The sequence below is a fragment of the Rhinatrema bivittatum genome, chromosome 1, assembly GCF_901001135.1.
Source record: "Rhinatrema bivittatum chromosome 1, aRhiBiv1.1, whole genome shotgun sequence".
Taxonomy (NCBI): domain Eukaryota; kingdom Metazoa; phylum Chordata; class Amphibia; order Gymnophiona; family Rhinatrematidae; genus Rhinatrema; species Rhinatrema bivittatum.
In genome coordinates this window covers 732,691,107-732,716,726 of record NC_042615.1, presented here as the reverse complement: position 1 = coordinate 732,716,726, position 25,620 = coordinate 732,691,107, and positions in this window count along the sequence as shown.

Sequence of the window (25,620 nt, the reverse complement as noted above, 5' to 3'; positions counted from 1 at the left end):
ACTTGCCAGGTTCTTATGGCCTGGATTGGCCACTGTTGGAAACAGGATGCTGAGCTTGATGGACCCTTGGTCTGACCCATTATGGCATTTTCTTATGTTCTTATGTTCTTATTGACAAACTAAAGAGTAGCAAATCACCTGGACTTGATGGTATGCATCCTAGGGTACTGAAGGAACTCAAATTTGAAATTTCTAAATAATTAGATAAAATTTGTAACCTATCATTAAAATCATCTATTGTACCTAAAGACTGGAGGGTGGCCAATGTAACAACAATATTTAAAAAGGGCTCCAGGGGCGATCCCGGAAATTATAGACTAGTGAGCCTGACTTCAGTGCTGGGAAAAATAGTAGAAACTATTCTAAAGATCAAAATCATAGAGCATATAGAAAGACATGGTTTAATGGAACACACTCAACATGGATTTACCCAAGGGAAGTCTTGCCTAACAAATCTGCTTCAGTTTTTTGAAGGGATTAATAAACATGTGGATAAAGGTGGACTGGTAAATGTAGTGTATTTGGATTTTCAGAAGGTGTTTGACAATGTCCCTCATGAGAGGCTTCAAGGAAAACTAAAAAGACATGGATTAGGAGGCGATGTCCTTTTGTGGATTACAAACTGATTAAAAGACAGGAAACAGAGAGAAGGATTAAATGGTCAATTTTCTCAGTGGAAAAGGTAAGCAGCGGAGTGCCTCAGAGATCTGTACTTGGACCGGTGCTTTTCAATATATATATAAATGATCTGGAAAGGAATACGACAAGTGAGATTATCAAATTTACGGATGATACAAAATTATTCAGAGTAGTTAAATCACAAGCGGATTGTGATACATTACAGGAGGACCTTGCGAGACTGGAAGATTGGACATCCAAATGGCAGATTAAATTTAATGTGGACAAGGGCAATGTGTTGCATATAGAGAAAAATAACCCTTGCTGTAGTTACACTATGGTAGGTTCCATATTAGGAGCTACCACCCAGGAAAAAGATCTAGGCATCATAGTGGATAATACTTTGAAATTGTCGGCTCAGTGTGCTGCAGCAGTCAAAAAAGCAAAATGAATGTTAGGGATTATTAGGAAGGGAATGGTTAATAAAATGGAAAATGTCATAATGCCTCTGTATCGCTCCATGGTGAGACAGCATCTTGAATACTGTGTACAATTCTGGTCACCACATCTCTAAAAAGATATAGTTGCGATGGAGAAGGTACAGGGAAGGGCAACCAAAATGATAAAGGGGATGGAACTGCTCCCCTATGAGGAAATGCTGAAGAGGTTAGGGTTGTTCAGCTTGGAGAAGAGACGGCTGAGGGGGGATATGATAGAGGTCTTTAAAATCATGAGAGGTTTTGAACAAATAGATGTGGAATGGTTATTTATACTTTCAGATAATAGAAGGACTAGGGGGCACTCCATGAGGTTAGCATGTAGCACATTTAAGACTAATCGGAGAAAATTCTTTGTCACACAACACACAATTGAGCTCTGGAATTTGTTGCCAGAGGATGTGGTTAGTAGTTAGTGTAGCTGGGTTTAAAAAAAAGGTTTGGATAATTTCTTGGAGAAGTCCATTAACTGCTATTAATCAAGTTGACTTAGGGAATGGCCTCTGCTATTACTGGTATCAGTAGCATGGGATCTTCTTGGTGTTTGGGTACTTGCAGGTTCTTTTGGTCTGGTTTGGTTTCTGTTGGAGACAGGATGCTGGACTTGATGAACCCTTAGTCTGACCCAGCATTGCAATTTCTTATGTTCTTATGTTCTTAGGAAAATAAGTGTACCCTCTCAGTATGTCCTGTTACTAGATTCCTATATTTGTGCTGCAGGACATGAAGATTGCATGCCATTTAATTATATATTTATCTTTTCCTTTAAAGGATGAAAGGGTTTGTTTTGGATTCTTAATGATCTGGGAGAGAAAAAACCACAGAGTCAGGGATGCTGGCAGTAATCATTATGCCTTTTTTGCTACTTTGCCCCAGCACATTGAGAGTTAACAACAGAGGGTCCTTGTTTTTAATTACTGTATATGCAGCTGTGCAGAAGCTGAAGTGCTTAGCAGTTATCAAGATAACAGCATTCCATATACAATAGAAGTAACGATTAGCTGTTCTCTCTCTGGCAGGATTGCCAACTTTTCCACAGACCAGGACTGGACACTTGAGGATTTGGGGTAAGGGTGGGAGGAGGAGGTACCCCTCATTTGCATACATTTTAGATCCTACCAGTGAACTGCCTAAATAGTGTATTATTGAATGCATGAAAGGGCAATAATAAGTTGACAGGCAACGGTTTATCTTCCAGGCTCTCTGGGCAAAGAAGGAGGCCCCCTGTCACTTAGCTGCTTCCTATTTCTTATTTTGTGAATTATTAGGAGATGGTGGGGGGCACACATTTTCTCCTCTGTCTTTCTCTCACACACATTCATTCTCTCACACGTGATCTCAGAGGATCAGAAGCATGCTGGGAAGGAAGGGGTAAAAGAGAGGGGAGCCAGAACTGTCAGGCAGGACAGGTGCCAGGCCCAGGGAGGGTACTAAAGAACATTGGCAGAAAGGGAGAGGGGGTCACTGCAGCAGATAAATTCCAGGTTGCTAAGAGACAAGGTGTGGGTCGAGAGTGAGACCTGAGAGAGGAAGAACATAAGAACATAAGAAAATGCCATACTGGGTCAGACCAAGGGTCCATCAAGCCCAGCATCCTGTTTCCAACAGTGGCCAATCCAGGCCATAAGAGCCTGGCAAATACCCAAACACTAATTCTATTCCATGTTACCATTACTAATGGCAGTGGCTATTTTCTAAGTGAACTTAATAGCAGATAATGGACTTCTCCTCCAAGAACTTATCCAATCCTTTTTTAAACACCGCTATACTAACTGCACTAACCACATCCTCTGGCAACAAATTCCAGAGTTTCATTGTGTGTTGAGTAAAAAAGAACTTTCTCCGATTAGTTTTAAATGTGCCCCATGCTAACTTCATGGAGTGCCCCCTAGTCTTTCTACTATCCGAAAGAGTAAATAACCGATTCACATCTAGACCTCTCATGATTTTAAACACCTCTATCATATCCCCTCTCAGTTGTCTCTTCTCCAAGCTGAAAAGTCCTAACCTCTTCAACCTTTCCTCATAGGGGAGCTGTTCCATTCCCCTTATCATTTGGTAGCTCTTCTCTGTACCTGCTTTCCGCAGGCGTAAATATGCCAACAAAGGAAGGGGGGGGGGGGGGTAGGGGAAGGGAGGGGAAGGTGAGGAGAGGCGGAAGGAAAGTTCCTTCCGAGGCCGCTCCAATTTCGGAGCGGCCTCGGAGGGAACAGGCAGCGCGCGCTGGGCTCGGCGCGCACAGGTTGCACAAATGTGCGTATCTTATAAAATCCAGCGTACTTTTGTTCGCGCCTGGTGCACGAACAAAAGTACGCCCGTGCGTACATTTATAAAATCTACCCCTTTGTCTATTACATGTTACCATTGCTAGTAATAGCAGTGGCTATTTTCTAAGTCAACTCAATTAATAGCAGGTAATGGACTTCTCTTCCAAGAACTTATCCAATCCTTGCTTTGAGTGAAAAAGAACTTTCTCCGATTAGTTTTAAATGTGCCACACGCTAACTTCATGGAGTGCCCCCTAGTCTTTCTATTATCCGAAAGAGTAAATAACTGATTCACATCTACCCATTCTAGACCTCTCATGATTTTAAACACCTCTATCATATCCCGCCTCAGCCGTCTCTTCTCCAAGCTGAAAAGTCCTAACCTCTTTAGTCTTTCCTCATAGGGGAGTTGTTCCATTCCCCTTATCATTTTGGTAGCCCATCTCTGTACCTTCTCCATCACAAGTATATCTTTTTTGAGATTAGGCGACCAGAATTAAACACAGTATTCATGGTGCGGTCTCACCATGGAGCGTTACAGAGGCATTTTGACATTTTCCGTTTTATTCACCATTCCCTTTCTAATAATTCCCAACATTCTGTTTGGTTTTTTGACTGCTGCAGCACACTCAACCTAACATTGTGAAATTGTAGCATGGGTTATTTTTCTCTATATGCATCACCTTGCACTTACCCACATTAAATTTAATCTGCCATTTTCGATGCCCAATTTTCCAGTCTCACAAGGTCTTCCTGCAATTTATCACAATCTGCTAGCGATTTAACTACTCTGAACAATTTTGTATCATTTGCACATTTGATTATCTCACTCGTCGTATTTATTTCCAGATCATCTATATAAATAAAAATGTAAATGTTCATTTGTTCAAAATCTTAAATCTCCGAAAGTTCTTCACCGATTGCTTTGAAATGTTGACACAACGTTGCATTCGAATATGTGCGTGTTTTTATATACCTACCCTGTTTTCCCGAAAATAAGACAGTGTCTTATATTAATTTTTGCTACCAAAGATGCACTAGGCCTTATTTTCAGGGGATGTCTTATTTTTCCATGAAGAAGAATTCACATATATTGTTGAACAAAAAAATGAACATTTATTATATTCTGAATAGTTGTCTGGTTATGCTGGTTTGTGATGACAACTAACTGTGAATCCTGCAGGGTAAAAAAATCACAGCTGCATGCTCTGGTGTTCTGTGCGACGGGCATGCTCCGAAATAAAAACTTTGCTAGGTCTTACTTTCGAGGGAGGTCTTATATTTAGCAATCCAGCAAAACCTCTACTAGTTCTTATTTTCGCTGAAACAGGGTATATTATATAGATGTCACACCTGTAACAGGTAAAAACATGCTTTTTTTGAAAAACAGCGCCATCTGTTGTACAAGCAACACACGCTATCTACAATATAAATGGGCTCTGACCCACGGCCCACAAATGCGCAGTAGAGAGCAACTCTACTGCGCATGTGCGGACCATTGAGCTCTGCGCTACGTGCTGGGTGCCACAGAGGGGAGGAGGAAAGGGCAGACGAGTCGCCGCTCTGAAAAACGGCTCAGCCCGTTCCTCCCCCGCTGGGGAAGGGGGGAGGGAGTAGGGAGTAGGGACTGCCGGACAGTTACACACAGGAGGAGGAAAGGGTAGAAGAGTTGCTGAGCCAGTCCGTCCACCACCGGGCAAGGGGGGGAGGGAGTTGGGACGGCCGGACCAGAGCAAATGCAATAGAAATCAACTGTGAAGAGATCACATGCAGCTGCAGACTGCAGCAGCCAAAGTGCAAAGAGCTGAACAGAGAACAGCTTGTCCTCCTCCCCCGCCCCCTGAGTTCCGCAGATAAGGAGAAACCAAGTAAATATCCAGCAACTGCGGGGGGAGGGGGGGAGGGAGGGGAAAGTCAGTGCTGTCAGCCTGCCCGTGGGTCTCAGCCACCACGGGAAGAGTTTACATGGGCATTGCTCCACCCCCACTCCCAGCAAAGCACCGTGACGAAAGTGAAAGCCAGAGCCCTGCTCCCTCCTCCCTCTCAAGCCCCCGATCGGATTTCTTAAAGGCAAGGGTCTGCCAGAAAGAGCAAAGTAAGCTAGGCAACATGTCCCAAATCTGTTGCAGTGCCTGCCGCCTGCTCTTTGCGAGGAGGGGGGCGGAGTGTTTTCCTCTCTATCCCAGACACAACTGGTGTGGGAACTTTGCAAGCTCTTGCGAGAGCAGAGCAAAGTCTTAGGTGGGGAGGGGACAAAAATCCCGCCCGTTTTAACTGTGTGAGAGAGAATTGTGGTAATGTGTGCTGAAGGCGAGTGCGAGTGCCAGAGAGAGAGGGAGACTACGCGAGGGATTGTGTATGTGTGTGAGAGGGATTGGGCGTGCATTTGTGAGGGACAGAGGGAGAGTGTATGTGCAAGAGAGAGAGAGAGAGAGAGGAAGCCCATGTAGGGAGCTGTATGAGAGAGAGATTCTCTACCCCCCCCCCCCCCCCCCCCGCCCAGCTCTCCGCTTATAGGTTACAGTGGAAGGGGTTCAGTGTAGAGGGGAATGGGAGAGCAAAGCAGTTGGGGCCTGTAAGGATAGAGTGAAAGGGGTCTGAGCCTGTCCCTCCGCCACCGGGGAAGGGGGGAGGGAGTTGGGATGGCAGGACCATTACACCTCGCGAGATCCCCCTCGGCCACCGCTGCAGCTCCTACCACCGCCGCCACCTCTGGCCCTTCGTGGTGCTGGGGGGGGGGGGAGCAGAGCAGAGCAAAGACGTAGGAGGAGAGGGGACAAAAATCTCACCTGTTTTAATGGGCTTAACGGCTTGGACTAAATATTTTATGATTCCATTTCAATGTTTCCGATTGCATTGTTAATTTGAATTTTCATAGATTTTGATTTATTTTCATTTTGATTTAATTATTTCATGTGACATTGTGTTGGAATTGAGCTGTGACGTTTACCATACCATTCATTTAGTGAGTATAGTTTATGTTTTTCCTTTTTTCATTCTTTTTCATTTCTAGAATTATGCGGTTTACATCTAGAAACAGATTGCTTCTCACATGGACAATTATATGTTGCGTATTCTAGAGTCGGCAAACCAGACAATCTCTATATCTGCACAGACAATGGAACAACAGAAAATGTTGTATACCCACAAGCATTGTGAAATTAACCATATTCAAAACGTGAGCTTTCTCTTTTCTTTCTTTTCCATTTAACCAGACTGAGCCAAAGCAACGCATGGCCGGGTACAGCTAGTTTATAAATAGGTAAGGGTCCCAATACAGATCCCCGAGCACTCCACTTCCCACTCCCTTCCACTGAGAAAATTGTCCATTTAATCCTACACTCTGTTTCCTGTCTTTTAGCCAGTTTGTAATCCACGAAAGGACATCGCCACCTATCCCATTACTTTTTACTTTTCCTAGAAGCCTCTCATGAAGAATTTTGTCAAATGCCTTCTGAAAATCCAAGTACACTACATCTACCGGTTCACCTTTATCCATCCACATGTTTATTAACTCCTTCAAAAATGTGAAGCAGATTTGTGTGGCAAGACTTGCCTTGGGTAAAGCCATGCTGACTTTGTTCCATTAAACCATGTCTTTCTATATGTTCTGTGATTTTGATGTTTAGAACACTTTCCACTATTTTTCCTGGCACTGAAGTCAGGCTAACTGGTCTGTAGTTTCCCGGATCACCCCTGGAGCCCTTTTTAAATATTGAGATTACATTAGCTATCCTCCAGTCTTCAGGTACAATGGATGATTTTAATGATAGGTTACAAATTTTTACTAATAGGTCTGAAATTTCATTTTTGAGTTCCTTCAGAAATCTGGGGTATATACCATCCGGTCCAGGTGATTTACTACTCTTCAGTTTGTCAATCAGGCCTACCACATCTTCTAGGTTCACCGTGATTTGGTTCATTCCATCTGAATCATCACCCATGAAAACCTTCTCAAGTACAGATACCTCCCCAACATCCTCTTCAGTAAACACCGAAGCAAAGAAATCATTTAATCTTTCCATGATGGTCTTATCTTCTCTAAGTGCCCCTTTAATCCCTCGATCATCTAACGGTCCAACTGACTCCCTCACTGGCTTTCTGCTTCGGATATATTTAAAAATGTTTTTACTGTGAGTTTTTGCCTCTACGGCCAACTTCTTTCAAATTCTCTCTTAGCCTGTCTTATCAATGTCTTACATTTAACTTGCCAACGCTTATGCATTATCCTATTTTCTTCTGTTGGATCCTTCTTCCAATTTTTGAATGAAGATCTTTTGGCTAAAATAGCTTCTTTCACCTCCCCTTTTAACCATGCCGGTAATTGTTTTGCCTTCTTTCCACCTTTTTTAATGTGTGGAATACATATGGACTGTGCTTCTAGAATGGTATTTTTTAACAATGATGATCAATCACTAAACAGAAGCAAACTCCTCTCAAATAATCACTCACAACAAAGTGGTAACTTTAGAGAGGGAAATAGTGTTTTTAACTATTTACCATAAACACATTAACTCAGACTAGAGACAATATCATCAACATGTGCTTAGAATAGGATTTAATCCGCTGTCTCTCGCCCTCAATGGGCCGCAGGCAGTAGTCAGCCTATGAGCAAAAAACTTTTAATCATTTATTGTCTCCCGTCTAATGTAACATAATTTTATCTTTATTACCTTTTTTAATTTTTTTATCCACTATTCAAGTTTAATTAAATTAGATATAAAGCATCTATCAGAAAAATCTCAACCGGCTTGTTACCCAAAAATATTTTTTAAAAAATACTTAGCCAATGAAAGGTCATTCAAATATTCAACCCTTCTGTCAAGAAAGAGTTTGTGGTGCACATTTTTTGGTTCTGTTCATGCCTAACCCCCTTTCTCATCTTTCTAAAACATTTGTCTTTATGTTTTTTGTTATTCTTCTTCTCCAAGATTTGATTTATGGGCACACCATTCCCAGGGTCCCAGTAGAAGACAACTGGGCCCACCGCATTAACTACCTTCTAATCTAGCGGAAGCCAAGGTCACTATCAGATGGCCAGGGAGGTGAGGTGGGCCGGAGAAGATCCAGTTGTGTGTGAAACATTCTTCAGGTCTTTAGAGCGCTCAAGACTGCGGGAAGAACACGCATTTGCCTTACAGAAGAACACCATCTGTAAATTCACTGCTGAATGGATGGCAAACAGTGTCCTCTGCCCACCACCACTTCCCCCAACACATAACCTGCAATTATATATTTAGGCTCTTTATTTTTGGTTGGTTTCCTATCCACTACTACATCCCCCTCACCCACTTTTTCAGTTGATTGGATCTATGTTGATGAGCTAAATGACACTGGCTGAACCTCAGTGATTCCTTTCTGCCCCTATGCAGTGTATGTTGTTGATCAGACTGATTCGACTGATTCTCTGGTTTCCTCCTCTCTCTTTACCTTTCAGGGTCTTGCAAAAGACAGAATTTGTAGCATTATAAGCTGACTGACAAAAAACATACTAGGCGTTTTGTTTTAATAGTAGTCTGTGCATGTTTTCTTCGTGTGAATGCCCACGGGAGGTAGAAACACATGCTTCTATAATTTTTTTCCCTGACCAGAGCAGGGAACCTTTGGCGCCCAACCCTGGCATCTACTGATAAAAATAGAGTGGGAGAGAGGAGGAACCACCTGCAAAACTGGATTTTTAGCATCCGGTCAGTACTTCTGACTGGACACTGTACAGAATGCCTGAAAACCTGGCTGTTCGGTCCAAAACTGGACAGTTGGCAACTCTACTCTCCGGGTATGTCTTTGTGAGTTTAAAATATAGGCTAGTATGACCCTAGATTGTAAGCTTGCTCTGTTTGATTTATACTGTTGTTTTATCATCGCATTTGCAAACTGAACATTATGTTCTGTCAGATGCTGCTGCCTTTTAACGGTCACAGAGAGCACAGCAATACCTGCACTCAGACGTGTGAGCTAGCCCATGGCATTCCTCAGAAAATCTTTCCTACCCTTAGAAAACCACTTTCAATACAAACTGCAAGTTTCATTTCTCTTTCCTTTTTCTTTTAAATCATAGTTTGTCTGTCTTTCCTTAGCCAGCTGAAAGCTCTGGTTCTTTATTTTCTTTTAAATAGATTAAAGGCAATTTGATTAATAAAAGAGTGTTACCTTTTCTCCTTGTTAACTTTTTTTTTTTATTGCTTAACTCAATATCACATTAAAAGAATGGGAGGTTTCAAATTATCAATGGCAGGCTTCCCTTCAAGGCTTGTCAAATAGGGGGATGACTCAGAAGCAATGTCAGGAAATACTTCTTCATGGACAAGGTGGTGGATGCCTGGAATGCCCTTCTGAAGAAAGTGGTGAAGATGAAAATAGTCAAAGAATTCAAAGAGGAATGGGATAAAAATTGTGAATTTTTAAAGGCTAGATTATGGAAATGAGAAAAGTGTGCAGGGGGGTAACTTGCTGGTGTGGCAGTTACTTGCTACCCTTAGCAGAAGGCATGGAGATTACAAACCTTAACCAATATGTCTTGATCTTTTCATGCAATTGCAACATTGCTTCCCACTTTGACAGCAGGGGGAAAAAGGGTATTGGATTCAGACAACCACTAAGAGGGCCCATAAGCAATTTTCAAGAAAGTTCATCACCCAATAAAAATTGTTGCTAGCTGCAATTGTTATATGTTATGATAAGATGTAGGGATAACTATATGGAGTGGCAATTATTACGCTTTAGTGAAATATGGGAGAAACCTGCCCAGAGTGGCAGTTACTACTACCTTAAGATGCTTGCTGGGCAGACTGGATGGATCATTTGGTCCTTTTTTTGCCATCATTTCTATGTTTATATGTAATTAAAGGAGCTTGGTCTTCACAAGCATTTCAGTTCAGAGAGTTAACAGATGATCCTTTTGTAAAAAAGGACTTGCTCAAATTACATATTTAGATGGTAACTTTTAAACTGGCATTTGGGCACATGTTGGTGCGTGTGCATCAGTGCACACCCGGATGTGGCCATTTTACAACTTGTACACATATATGCACACGTGTAATAAAATAGCCTGACCGCGTGCACATGTGTGCTCAATTTTAAGTGGGCGAGTACCTATGTGCATGAATCCCGCTTTTACCGTGCAAGGTGGGGAATTTTAAAATGGGCACGCATCCAGGCCATTGCCAGTTTCACCAGTTCATCTACCAGTTCACTCAGTTAATTGCTAGGTCCTCCAAAACCCCCCTGGTATGATAGAAACATAGAAAGTTTGGTTCTATTTCCCTTCCACCAAGGAATTTTGGTTCTATTTCCCTTCCACCCCCACCATTAAATAGAGAGCAGTGTTGGAACTGCATCTAAGTGAAATATCTAGCCCAATTTGTTAGGGGCAGCAACCGCCGCAATAAGCAAGCCACACCCACGCCCACCTGCCCTAAATAATTCAGTCCTTGTTGGTTGTTGTCTGTATATAGATCCACCTTTCTTCATTCCCCCTGCTGTTGAAGCAGAGAGTTATGCTGGATATGCATTGAAAGTGAAGTATCAGACTTTCACCCCTGCCGTTGAAGCAGAGAGCTATGCTGGATATGCGTGAAGTATCAGTCTTTCTCCCCTGCCATTGAAGCAGAGAGCTATGCTGGATATGCATTGAAAGTGAAGTATCAGGCTTATTTGGTTTGGGGTAGTAGCCGCTGTAACAAGCAAGCTACTCCCTACTTTTTTGTGAATGCAAATCCTTTTTTCCACATTTCCTCTTGCCGTTGAAGCTCAGAGCAGTGTTGGAGTCGCATTAACCGTGTGTATGTTTATTGAATAAGGGTATTATCTCCAGGTAGTAGCCGTCATTCCTGCTAGCGACCCACTCTTCATTCACGTCCTCTAGACTTTATGGATCCATAGTGTTTATCCCACGCCCCTTTGAAGTCCTTCACAGTTCTGGTCTTCACCACTTCCTCCGGAAGGGCATTCCAGGCATCCACCAGCCTCTCTGTGAAGAAATACTTCCTGACATTGGTTCTGAGTCTTCCTCCCTGGAGCTTCAAATCGTGACCCCTGGTTCTGCTGATTTTTTTCTGATGGAAAAGGTTTGTCGTTGACTTTGGATCATTAAAACCTTTCAAGTATCTGAAGGTCTGTATCATATCAGCCCTGCTCCTCCTTTCCTCCAGGGTGTACATATTTAGATTCTTCAATCTCTCCTCATAAGTCATTCGATGAAGACCATCCACCTTTTTGGTCGCCCTTCTCTGGACCGCCTCCATCTTGTCTCTGTCTCTTTGGAGATATGGTCTCCAGAACTGAACACAGTACTCCAGGTGAGGCCTCACCAAGGAGCTGTACAAGGGGATAATCACTTCCCTTTTCTTACTCGATATCCCTCTTTCTATGCAGTCCAGCATGATAGTCTGTACTCCTCCCCCCCCAGTTACCCCAGACCTTTTAAACCCCCGAGAAATATCTTTTTCTTTTTTAAACTTGCATCTCCTCCATAGCAGAAATAAACTTACGTGACAGGGTATCTTGGTGCGCATCCAGATGCATAAGTATTTACTTGCACATCTGTTGGCCATTCTCTGAAATGCCCATGTCCTTCCCAGACCACATCCCGCCCCTTTTTGAAAACTTTTGAGATGTGCTTGCAGCGGGAGATACACACACACATCTGGACGGCTTTTATAATTTGGTGGGTGTGCGTGAGCCTGACTTTTTTGTGTATCTCCCAATTTTGGCACTCGCAGAAATTTTAAAATTCACCTCTTAGAGCTCTCTCAGAGAAAACAGACCCCATCAGATAGGTAGTCAGCTGAGTTGTTGTCCTGGCTCACTTCACTGCAAAGTACAATCCACAGGAGATTGGCACTTAAGATAACTTTGACTCAAAAATTGTTTAAGTGCTATATCACAACCATGAAATAGCCATAAAAATTCTCTTCAATTAAAAAACTGGGTTGAGGCTTGTCCATAACTGTCCATCTAATAACTGGAGGCAGAGAACACTGGCTATATCTGGTTCAATGCATGATATATATACAGATGATGTCATCAAAAAAGAAAATAAACAACTCTGCCTCCAGCTTCTGGATGAGGGGACTAAACCCAGATCTTCTTGACTAATGGAACAGAAGGACAAGGAAGCACTTTTTCCTAAATGCAAAATTAAAATGTATATTTTGCAGCCAGAGAATGTGATCAAAGCTAGCAGTATAATAATAGATTTTAAAAAAAGGTTTGGGCAAATTCCTGGATAATTGGTCCGCCAGTTAAATTTGAAATCTCCACTTCTTATTTTTGGGATTGAGCAAAATGTAATGGACTTTCCTAGTAGGATCTGCTGGGTTTTTCCAAGTGATCAGGATGCTGTGCTTGATGGACAATTGGTCTGATCCAGCTTAGCTTTCCCAATATTCTTATGAGTCTATTTTTAGGCCATCAAATGCCCTTGCTACTTGTGTTGGGGGTGGATCAGTTTTGACTATTCATTAGTTATATTTTTCATTGTAGAATTTATAAACATACTCATATTCTTTATTTGAGAGAAAACTCATATACCTTGCAGACACAATGCTCATACCTGGGAACTTTTGAGTTATGGTCACCCTGAGTTTGCTGTTGATTAGCAGAGGGTGGTGGAGGAAGAAGGAATGGAATAATATCTGTCAGCTTTCTCTTTTCCACCGTCCCCTACCACCCAACTAATCCATACTTTCTTTTTCTCCCACCTCACCATTACCTGTCCTTATGAACCAGCATACCTCCCTTTTGTCTCTCCCTGATCCCAGCCCTCTCTTTGCTCCCTCCTCCTATAAGTCACAGCTCCATGACTTATGCATCCTAACTCTATCCTTAGCCAAGTGATTCCCAAGTCCTGGAATCACAGCTGCACTCTGAGTATATTGGAGTCCCTCTCCAGTTTCTCCCCACATGCTGCTTGCAATGTGTACCAAGGCTCACCCCCACTTCACCTATTCTCTGCAGGCTTACAGAGGAAGGAGAGTGGCTGAACTGTATACAAGACTGTGATATTTCTAGTCTTGTATACAAATTCCCTAAGTCTCAGGGTGAAATCCTGAGAGTTCTCAGGTATAATAATGCTGCAGGTACGTAATTTGGGAGTTAGATTTGATGCAGGGCTTACATTTGATGCACAAATCTTATTGGTAGTGATGACTTGTTATAGTTGCCTGCATTAGATTCATTGACCATGCCCCTGTATCTCCCACAATAAATTGGTATTTAATAATGCATGCATTAATCATATCAAGGTTATATTCATGTAATTAATTACATATGAGGTTACCACAATGGACTTTGGAAGGCTTCAATTAGAGCAAAACAAAGCCAGAATTGTGTGCAGTCTGGGCTATGGAGATCACATCTCCTCCTCTCTTAAAGATCATCATTGGTTACCAATAAATTCCTGGTGTAAATTTAAAATACTGATGCTAACTTTTAAGTGACTTAAGGGATACAACCCTGATTACTTAAGGGAATGATTAATTATTTATAATCCCACATCCTCTGCACTCATCACAAGAACATTTATTCATACTTACTTCAGCAAATTTTGCTCACCTGAAAAGAAAAGGGAGTGAGACTTCTCTTGCCCTGCCCCTAGTCTCTGGAATAGTCTTTCCAGTGAGGTCAGGTGCTGTTACGGGCCCTGGAGTCCAGGAAACCCACCTGGAGAGTGGCACAGGACTGCAAGGCAGGACTCAGGACAAGACAAGGGCTGCTGTTCTTCTGCCTATCCAGCCCCTTCCCCTGCAGATTGAGCCCTTGGGTTCTGGGGGCCAGAAGGTATGAGACCACACAGGCAAGGCTTGGACAAGGCAAGCAGGACACTAAGCAGGACCTGGAACTAGACAAGACACAGATAAGGCAAAGCAAGGACAATTCTCTGGTACAGGCAGGGCTGGACAAGATACTGGAACAGATAGGGCAACTCTCTGGTACAGGCAGGACTGAACAGCTTAGTAAAACAGACAGGACAAGACCAACAAGGCAGATTAGAGCAGGACACAGACAAGGCAGACAAGGGAAACACCAAATAAAGGACACAGAAACCCGAAGGCAGCAAGGCTTGGATCAGACAGAATAGGCTCAAAGGTCTCAAGGCAGGATACAAAAGAGAATAGGCCAAATGACCTCAAGATAGGAAACAAGGCAGAATAGGCCTGAGGGCCACAAGGCAAGGCAAGACAGAAGGCCCAGAGGCTACAAGGCAAGGCAAGAACAAGGGTCAGGTCACGGATCTAGAAGTGACACCATGAGAAAACAAGGCTACTATGGCAAGACAGGTTTGCATAGGGCTGGGAACTGGGCATGGTAAAGGCATAAGGAAGAACTTGACAAGGCTAGTGATGAGGCACACCGATGGCCTCTGCTCGTATGGAGGCTTCATGAAGGCATGATAAGGCTGCGTAGCAGTAAAAATCCTAACAGGTGCATAGATGATTATCCTGCTTTTCTAAAGCCGCTGAAAATTTGGCTTTTTAAGCAAGTTTATCCTTTGCTAAATTCCTGATTAGGAAATATAGTATGCTTCAACTCTTGCTTTATTCCCTTGCTGATTTAATTTGATAGGTGTGGGACGGAGAATGTATAAGATGCTTTTACTTGCTTTCTCTTGTGCTTTCATGCATGAATGATTTTTGTTGATAATACAGGGGATTGAGTTGGGTGGGATAGTGTTTGGTTTTTATGGGGTTGATTTTCAAAATAATTTACATGTATAAAACCCAGATTATGCATGTTAACTGCCTTTTGAAAATCAGTCAGGGTCCAGTACATTTAAAAGTACGTGTGTACTTCTACATGTACTTGCAAGAGGCATCCAGGGGCAGAGTTGGGGTGGGGGAAGAATTTCAGTGCAAACGTTTGATTTGGGTGCAGGTGCAAATTCATGTGCACGTGTTGGCATGCCGACTGGGGATACCCATGAATTTTCAAAATCATCTTAAAAGCATATATTGACTTTGAATATTTGGGATAAAGTCTATAAGTGCAAAGTACCAGATACTTTAGCCTTATGCAGGCTATTTGAAAATGATTTTTCTATATATTAAATTGAAATGCAGTAGTGTGGGGGAAGTTGAATGCTTTTCTGGTATGTTGTGTATTTTTTGCAAATCGCTGCAAGCTTTTTGGACACTGGCAATTGCTAAATGCAATTGAACAGATAAGTAAATAGGTAAAGCTATCAGTCATCAGCATTAACAGGAGAATGCAGAAAATGTCAGAAAATGGCTAATTATATCAGTTCCATGGCATTTTGCTAGTTTAAAAATAGAAGCATCATTTGGAAAAGCAATGAAAAACACTCAGTTTTGCTTTACTATCACCTGCAATGGAATATAACTCATAATTAGTTGCATCAATCCAAGGCAACCTAGTAACAATATAATGCCAAATTAAAAAGTATAAGACTGGTGTGTAACAGAATATGAACTTAATATTAAGCAAATCAGTAAGCAAGTCGTTAACTGGCTCGAAAACGAATAAAACTCTTAAGGAAAAATCGGAGTATAATTATTACAGTCCATGTTGCTTCTGTCTCCTGTCCAGATTTGTTAAAATGTGCACATTGCTGCTGTGAAACTGAGGAATGTTGGGGCATTATCCAGGCTTGCCAAAGGCTCAAACTGAGTGCTTGAAACCTGCTGATGTACACTAAGTCACTTAACGGCATCCTGACAAAACAGCTGGCTTCTAACCCTCAAATATTTATTCAGTATATGGAAATCTGGTATTACACTAGTTGTCTCTAAGCAAACAACTTATATAAACAGCTCTGACATGATGGTACCATCTGGCTTCACTGATCAAGTGTTTCTGCTACACTGTATTTTTGGGGGTGGGAGAAAGGTGGAGGGAAGGTGATATGATTAATTGGAGTGGTTTATTGCACCCCCTCACTTCCTTCAAGCTGGCTGTTCATTGAGTCATTAAACATACAAGTTTTGGTGTCCAGGTTCATGAGAGATACTAGTTAATGGTTAATAGTGAAAGAAATCTCTGTTGTGCATTCACGTGTGCATCCAGTAAGTGGACGATAAGGTGTAAAACCCGCACGGTACACATTTGCAGGCGGAGAAGGAAGCGAGTTTTACAAGTAATGTATGCTTGTATAGCACCACATTTACCACACATCAGCAAATGCAAACATTGTGAAAAGGGAGGTTTTTAAAGAGACAAACAGATTGTGGGCCTTTTACAAATATTCATAACAGTTTAAGTACAGTGGCACAGAGACTGAAACAGGAGTCAGTATAGCTTTTAAAGACTGTGGAATTCAGGTAGACAGAGAACTGCTGTTTGCATTCCTCCCTCACCAAACCTTTCTTTAATACAAAGCAGGACCTGGAAAACTCTCCTACAGAACTAACTTCATTTTGTGTTATCAAAACTATTTTTCTCTACTTTGGATTTGCTGAAGATGCTGATGTTGCTTACATCTGTACAATATATAGGCAACCTTTTCTGCTTTGTGTTTTGTTTGTTTGTTTTTTTTCAAAATGTTTCTACTAAGGACCTTAAGAGTTACTATAGAAAATTCAGTTGCATTACACAGAAAAATATATCAGTGAAACTTGACCTCACTTTTGACCCATGTGTGCTTATGCTTTCAAATGTAAACTACTAATTTCAACTGTCAGTAACATTGGGAGGAAGACACTGCGCTCGCTTCCCGTCCAGGTAGCCCCCCAATAAACACACAACTACTTTTTGGCTTTAAAATAGGCCGCAGTTTAATGATAAACTAACCCGAGCCCTTACAACCTTAATTGTAACAGGCCCCCCCCTTCCCACCCCGCTTCCCCCGCCCTTTCCTGGTCCTCCACCACCTTAAACCCCAATGGTGGAGCTCTCCTCCGCTCCTTACTGCCTGCTCCGCCTCGTCCTGCGAGAGCAAGCTCTACCTGGTGCCTAGCCCCATGGTTCTCTGGTCCTCCCGTGTAGCAGCCCCCCCAACTACACGAGGCACTTCCCCCCCCCCCTCCACCACCAAATCCCCCCCCCCACACACACACACACAACATTACAACACACCCTGGGCTCGGGTTTACCGCCACCACTGCGATAATCATCAATCCAAACAGCATTTATTAACAAGTCCACAAAATACAAGGGCGGGCAGGACAAAATTCGAGTGCTCCTCTCTCACTGCTTGCCGCCCGATTCTGCTGCCTGCCTCCTGACGTCACTAGTTACTGACCAATCCTCTCCTCCCCTTCTCAGATTTCACCTCAACTGCCTGTCCCCCATCCCCCTCCCTTAACCTTCCTATGCCCTCTCTTCCCGCCTTTTCCTATCTAGCTTTCCCTCCCCCTCTGGCTCCTTTCCGTCCCTCTTGCACGCTTCCCCCATGTTATACTCGCTTCGCTGTATGTGCAGCGCAGCTTGTCTTGTATGAGAGAAAAGAAAAATAGGATGCATCAACAAGATTAAAATCTACTTTCTTAAAAACAAGTCTAATAGTCAGGAATGGAATTGCATTAGAAAAGTCTCAGGTTCCTTGAAACACTTCCAACCAGGAGACGTTTCTTTCCCATATACCTGACTGAAGCAGGAGTACAGCACATTTTAGATTTAGTAAGTAGCTAATTAGGGTTCCTAACTTTCAATCTTATCCATGTTACAGCATTTTTGCTTGTAAGTGGACGCACAGAGATTAATGCTACTATTTTATAAACTGTATGGTGGAGCTGCACAGTTTATAAAATACCTCATTGTTTTGCACTGAATGCATGAATATTTCCAATACAAGAATACTTTATTTTATAAATGTGCATACATATATTTTAAGTGCATAAAAAATATAACATGTATACATAATAACCCCTATTTATATGTGGAGGCAGGTATTTTATAAATTATGCATGCATACTGTTTTGAAAATACTTATTTGTGCATACCAGCAATCACCAGTTCAGTGGTACCTCTGCCAGGTCATCTAGTCCATCTCTAGGCCCCATCTAGAATTTCACCCTGAACCTGCACTAGTTCACTCAGACTTCCCAATCAAAAACTGCAGCCAACAGCAAAGGCCAGTTTCCAGGATTGCCACAATGAATATGCATACACTAGGTCTGCAAAGTATGCAAATTTATAACATGCATATTCATTGTGGCAATCCTGAAAACCCAACCAGAGCAATAGTCCATCAAGCCCAGCATCCTGTCTCCAACAATATCCAAATTGGATTACGTGAAAGTACACAGTGTATCCCAATGAGGAAGTCCATTGTTCACTTCTAAAAGTGAACAATCTCTGATGAATCTGGCTAATAATTGTTTATGGACCTGCTTTCCAGAAACTTGTCCAAACCTGTTTTAAATTAACTTATAGTATGCTGTTAAACTTGACCATATCTTTCAGTGGCAAATTCCACAGCTTAATTGTGTGTTGACTGAAAATATACTTTTGTAGCCCCTGCTCAATGGAATCAGTGCTCCATGATATTTTTGAGGACCCTTATTGGATACATAATAAGGGCTAAGTCCAGTGTGACTCAGGATTTGTATGTCTTTGTACCAGGGATGATGCAAGGCACTAAGCGGATTAGGTAGTCGCCTAGGGCACCAGAAGTAGGCAGGGCACCATTGCTGGATGTGAGAGTGGTATTCCTTTTAACGCGAAGGAGATTTGAAATTGTAGGACTTGTGCATTGGGATGCATCGGTCGGTGAGGTAAGGGAGCTCTGGCAACCTGGGCACTGTGATTCAGGGGGGAGAATATGAAGGAATATGATGTAATCATGATGTCATCACCTAGGTCAGATGGACACCCTCACACCGGCATTGCTTTGTACCCTAAGCCCTTGCATAATAGCTTAGGGAATGCCTTGTATGTACTGTTGCAGCCCTTGCAAATTAGTCTGGAGACGTTATGCATGTGTTTGGAGGCTCCTAGTGTTGGAACTGTATACATAGATAGACTAAGTAGTTCCAGGGAGCAAGGAAAAGAGTGAATATCTTATCAAGCTTACTTCTGAACCAGCATGAACAATTGCAGCAACTCACTATATTCCTAAGATGGACTCTTTTATTACCTTTATGTGGCCAATGTAGTACTCTGAGCAGGACCTCCTCCTTCCAGTAGCCACTTCTAGTGTTGGCATCTGAAGCCTATGAATAAATATCTTTGCATATTGTTTTCTGGAAAAAAGGCAGAACCTCTTAAGCTGGAACTCCTTAACATTTCTGGTATGCCAAATGGCATAAAGGGTCCACAAACAAGTTGTTGTATCTTGTCTCCTTCCGCTAAGGGCAGAAAGGAGATATTGCACCAGGGCACCAGGGCACCAGGGCAATGGCATATCTGAGAGAAACTGGATATGCTGTAGCAGATGTTCTTCTCAGGAAGCAACTCAAAAGCCAATCCAATGTAGCGAGAGAGCAAACAAACAGAAGCAGATCGGAAATGTAAAATATTTATTAATACAAATAGTGGAACACCAATACCCGAATCTGGCCAAGTTTTGCCCACATAAACTGGGCTGCCTCAGGGGCTGTGTTCATATCAGCTCGATACTGTAAGGCCGCGGTAGAAACAGTGCGGCAGTGTCAGGCGAACCCTTCCTCCCCGCACGCACAGTTCTCTTCACTTAGCACCCGATACTCTCTTCTAATTGCATGCAAATGCATGCCGCGGCTGCGAAGCCTTAGGCAAGCGTTAGGACCGCGCAACCCATTTTACTGTATAGAGCGCTTATACAGTACCCTGGGTTCGCGGGCCTAACGCTTCATGGCCGCGCTGGTATCTGTTATTTCAAATGTCATTTCAAATGACAGGTACCAGATGTTCCTCGATGCTCAGCAAACTTTCCCCCAGCCCCCCCTTACCTGCCCTGGCCCCGTCCGGTCTCCGGTGCAGCCCGTCTGGTCTCCTGTGCAGCCCGTCCGGTCTCCTGCAGCCCCGTCCGGTCCCCTCCTCCAGAAGCAAAAAAAAAAAACAAAAAACCGAAAAAGTAGCAAGGCTCGGGCCTGCTACGGTAGTCCCTTCTCCCTTCTCCTCTCCTTGCGATTCTCCTCCGTGCGATCCTCCCCTCCCCTCCTCTCCGTGCGATTCTCCTCTCCGTGCGATCCTCCCCTCCCCTCCTCTCCATGCGATCCTCCTTTCCGTGCGATTCTCCCCTCCGTCCCTTCTCCCCTCTCCTCTCCGTGCGATTTCAGCGCTCAAGGCAGTCACGTGACTGCCTTGAGCGCTGAAATCGCACAGCCATTCATCCAGGCAGAGGGAGCCGGCCTGCCTGGATGAATGCACGGCAGTGAAGGAATGGCCGTGCGATTTCAGCGCTCAAGGCAGTGAGCGCTGAAATCGCACGGCCATTCATCCAGGAAGAGGGAGCCTCTGCCTGGTTGAATGCATGGCCCCCGCCGGAATGGATGCCCGTGCGATTTCGGTAGTCACGTGACTACCGAAATCGCACGGGCATTCCTTCACGGCCATTCCTTCACTGCCGTGCATTCATCCAGGCAGAGGGAGCCGGAGGCCGTTTTCGCCGCTGGTTCCCTCTGTCCGGATCCCGCCGCCCGTCTGAGACTATCGCGCGTCCACCCGCCCCCGCCGCCGCTTGGAACAGGCGCCCACCCGCCCGCGGCCTAGATTTTACACGCGACCACTCGCTCCCCGGCTCCCGCCGCCGCCCGCCTGGACCCATGCGGCCCTCCGACAGGTATTTAAACATTTTTATTTTTTTTTCTGACAGGTTTTTATGTGTCCCACAGCATTACATTTTCTCGATCATCTCTGTATCGCTTTTTTTTTTTATTGTGTTTTATTGTGTTTCAGTATTTTAAGTGGTGTCGATGGGTTTGCTACAAGACTCACAGTCCTAACACCTACTAGGGGGAGGCGGTAAACTAACACGTTAAGGCCGCAGCAAAACAGCGGGTTACTAAGGAGATAGTATCAGCGCCCGTTACAGTATCGGAGGGGAATAGCTAATTCCTTCATTATACAGCTAATTCGTTCATTTACACATCATCTACATGCTGGGTGCGGAAAGGGTTATGTGTCTATTTTAGGAAGCACTAAGGACGCATGAAACTGGAGACTGTATCGCTGGATCGCCTTACTCGTCTGTATTGTGCGCTCCCAGCACGTTACAGACGGGAAATCTTCAACCGCACGTTACTGTATCGACCTGATAGTGAGCACAATCAATTTTGCACTGATTCACACTGTATTTTACAGAAAGGATCAATACAGCAAACAGGAGCACAATTTATCTCGGTTACCAAAGAGAGTATCTCTGTACGATGACAGCCATCTTTACAAACAGGAAGTAAACATTTTTTTACCAGTGGTTTACTTCTGGTTTGCATAGATGCCAGTCATCGTACAGAGATACTCTCTTTGCTAACCGAGATAAATTGTGTTCCTGCTTGCTGAATTGATCCTTTCTGTTAAATACAGTGTGAATCAGTGAAAAACTGATTGTGCTCACTACATGAATTCAGCCCTGAGGCAGCCCAGTTTATATGGGTGAAACTCGGCCAGAGATGGGCATTGTTGTTCCACTATTTGCATTAATAAATATTTTACATCGCAGATGTTCTTCTGCCTGAAACAGCTGCCATTCCCCATAGGTTGGGCCTTTGGGTGCAGGCTGCCACCGGACTTTCCAGAAAGGAGCCAAGGATCAGGGCTGGAGCAGGAATCTGGAGTTTAGTTAATGACCAGGACTGGAAAAGACAGGAAAACAGTAGTATCATGGAGCAACCTCTATGAGACCTTTTGGACCAGCAAAGGTGTGTCAAGCAAGGGCTCCTTATATCCAGCTCTAAATTTGTGACACACCTAATGTTGGTCTAATAGGGAACCTTTGGAGGTAGGGACATGCAGCAGAGACGGATACGTTTGATTCGGTATTCGTGTTCGTATTCGTCGGGACCCAATCCTATTACATCCGTTTTTGGGGGACTCCGATTCGTCCATTAGTTATGTATGGTATTTGTTTCACATTAAAGTTAAAAACCCCCCATCCCTACCCTTTAAATTTAATTAACTACAACCCCTCACCCTCCTGACTGCCCCAAGACTTGCCAAAAGTCCCTGGTAGTCTAGAGGGGGTCCTGGAGTGATCTCTTGCACTCGGACCGTCCGCTGCCAGTATTCAAAATGGCACAGATAGCCTTTGCCCTTACTATGTCGCAGGGGCTACCGGTGCCATTGGTCGGCCCCTTTCACATGGTAGGAGCACAAGATGGCGCCGGCCGTCCATTGCTCCTACCATGTGACAGGGGCCGACCAATGGCACCGGTAGCCCCTGTGACATAGTAAGGACAAAGGCTATCAGTGCCATTTTGAATACCGGCAGCCGACGGCCTGAGTGCAGGAGATCGCTCCAGGACCCTCGTTGGACCACCAGGGACTTTTGGCAAGTCTTGGGGGGTCAGGAGGGTGGGGGTTTTATTCATTAGTGATACTTTGCATTTGTGGGGGTTCGCCATGCATTTCGGAACCCCACGAATGCAATGAATAGGGACCTATACATTGCGGATTGTGCATTCGTTCAAAACAAATGCACATCCCTAGTCCGCGACCATCCCGGCTGGGGTGTCTAGGGCGCTCAGTGGGATAATTCTTTCCATCAGAGCCAAGTATCTTCCTCGTCTTTCGTCTGTCTACGTCCATGGTCCAAAGTCCGCCTGATGTCCTTGCCTTGCTCTTCCTTGCTGCCCTTCAGTGAGTGTCCTGGAAGTCCATAGTGGATGTCCTGAACCTTCGCTGTGGAGGCCTGACATTTTAGCTTGTCCAGATATCCTCATTTTCTGTTGTCCTCAGATGTCCTGGCTCCGGATTTTACCTCTTAGAGGGCCATCCTCCGTCCAACTTCAGTGGTACCTTCAGATTCATTTTCTATGCTGGATTGGAAGTTCTGTCTTCCTTCAAATAACCTGTCATGTGTGTCAATCATGCCGGGTCCCCGAAGCTCAGTCCAAGGTGGCTGCTATGACTCTGACCGGTTACCTCCACTCTGAATTTTAACTCTTCTGTCGTCTTCTCCTTCCAAGTTCCAAGTCCTCGTCTAAGCCCTTCCAAGATCCAAGTCCTCCTCTGAGTCCTTCCAAGTTCCTAGTCCTCATCTGCCTTTGCCTCTTGTCCAGCCTTCCGCCTCTACCATTACCCAGCGGCAGGTCCAAAATGGCATGGAGTGGTCGGAGGACTACTCAGAGACCAACCTTGCATGGTTGGCCTCACGGAGGCCGTGCAGGTTGGCAGGGGCCTGGGCTTCCAGTCTCCATCCAGACGAGGGTCCATCTCACCTCCCTCGGTGCTTCCTCAGAGCTCCTCTCCCGGTTCGCCGAGGTCCAAGGGCACACTCTACTCGTCCCAGCACAACAGGTTGCCAAGGCCTGGGTGCGCTTCATCTCCCGGAAGTGGGATCGCTCCTTAGCTCACCCGTAACACAAAAGGCCATAGGAAATCATCCTTCTTTGGCACAAAGAACATGGGTAATCTTGCTGTTGAAGTCAAATGCCAAATGAGTTCTTTCTGCAGGTTTTCTTTTAAGTATTCACATAGAGCCTTCAGTTCCTGGTCCAACAAAGAATATATTCTCACAAAAGGGATTTTTGCCCCTGGCTGCAAACCTATTGCATGGTCTATGCAGAGGGAGTTTGTTAGCTCCTTTTTAATTTTATTAAAGACATCTTGATATGCTGCATATTTTCCCAGTTCCAGACTGGATTGCTTGGATTCCCTTTTTTAGGCCCTTCTTCCTGGGCATCTCTTCATTAGACATACAGTTCTGCTGGAAATATATTGATGAAACATGATCTGCTTGTTCTTCCACTTGATATGCAGTTCATGACGTTCCAGTCATAGAAGACCTAGAATGACCAGTAAGTATGTTGCTCTAATGAGGTCAAAATGAAGAATCTCCTGATGTTTATGTATCATGGTTAAAACAAAAGGTTCAGTCTTGGTGATTGCTATCCTTGATGACAAGAATGAAGCCATTGATTGTCTCTAACATGATGCTTAATCTATTCTGTTTTCTAGGGACCTGTAAACAAATAGATGCTTCAGAGTCAGTCATGGCTACAGAGGGGATTCCATTATCTCCCTCAGAAAAGTTATACTGAAATAGTAACATGAGTAAGATGTGCCGGCAGGGCAGTACTGATAATCAGAGGAATAGTTTTGTTTTCAACTAGTATCAGAACTGGAGGTAACACATGTCATCTCCTTCTTGATCCTTGTATACTGACCCCCTGAATCCTTGTAATGTTGCTATGTTAAAGTCTGTAAAGGAAATTATTGCACCTTTCTTAACAACCAACATTAACATCATTTATGGAAGGATTGGTCTCATGTTCACTGAATGAGGCCTCGCTAAGACCAATGCTAAAAACAGTTGGCCTTGATTCAACTGACCTTGCTAACCTGTCAATTTCTTCATTATCATATAACTTCAAGATATTGGAATCCTTGTTGCTCCAACAGCTGAATGATTTTGTTCAGGACAATCAGATACTTGATAATCACCAGTTTGGCTTTAGAAAATCTTTTAGCCCTGAAATTCTATTACCATCTTCTATTGATTTCATTAGATGAGGATTTGATAGAAAACAAAGTCCTACTCGATATTTCCAGAGCATTCAATTCTATCAACCATCAAATTCTCCTCTATTGTTTAAGGGAGTTTGGGATCTCTGGTGCTGTTCTGAAACTGGTTCAAGCCAAACCTCTCTGAAAGGACCCAATAGATATTGCTTTGTAACAAATGTTAAGCGTGGCATTCTATATCAACGGTGCAGCAACAAAGCTCAACCTTGTATGCCTTACTAGTTAACATCTATTTAGCTCCAATATATAAGCACTTGGGAGGACTGTGTGTGGGATATAAACTGTATGTAAATGGCTTACAGTTCTATATCCTGCATGGGCAGAGATGTGTGGCATGGTCTTTATTTGCTTTTTGGCCATTAAGCAATGGCTGACTCACAAGTAGTTAGCATTGAATCTTTCTAAAACTGAAATAGTAATCTTACAGAGGTCTAACATTAGCATGATTCTATCTTTCCTTCATGTAGAAGACACTTATTTACCAATCCAGTCATGTACTAAAAGTTTAGGTGTGAAAATTGTTACCAACTTGGCATTTTCACAGCATATCAAGGCAGTGGTTAAATCCAGCTTTTTAAGTTACAGTTACTCCAGAGTCTGAAACTGTTTCTAAATTATTTTGTTTTCCATTATGTAGTACAAGCAATGGTACTTCCTCTCTTGGACTATTGTAATTC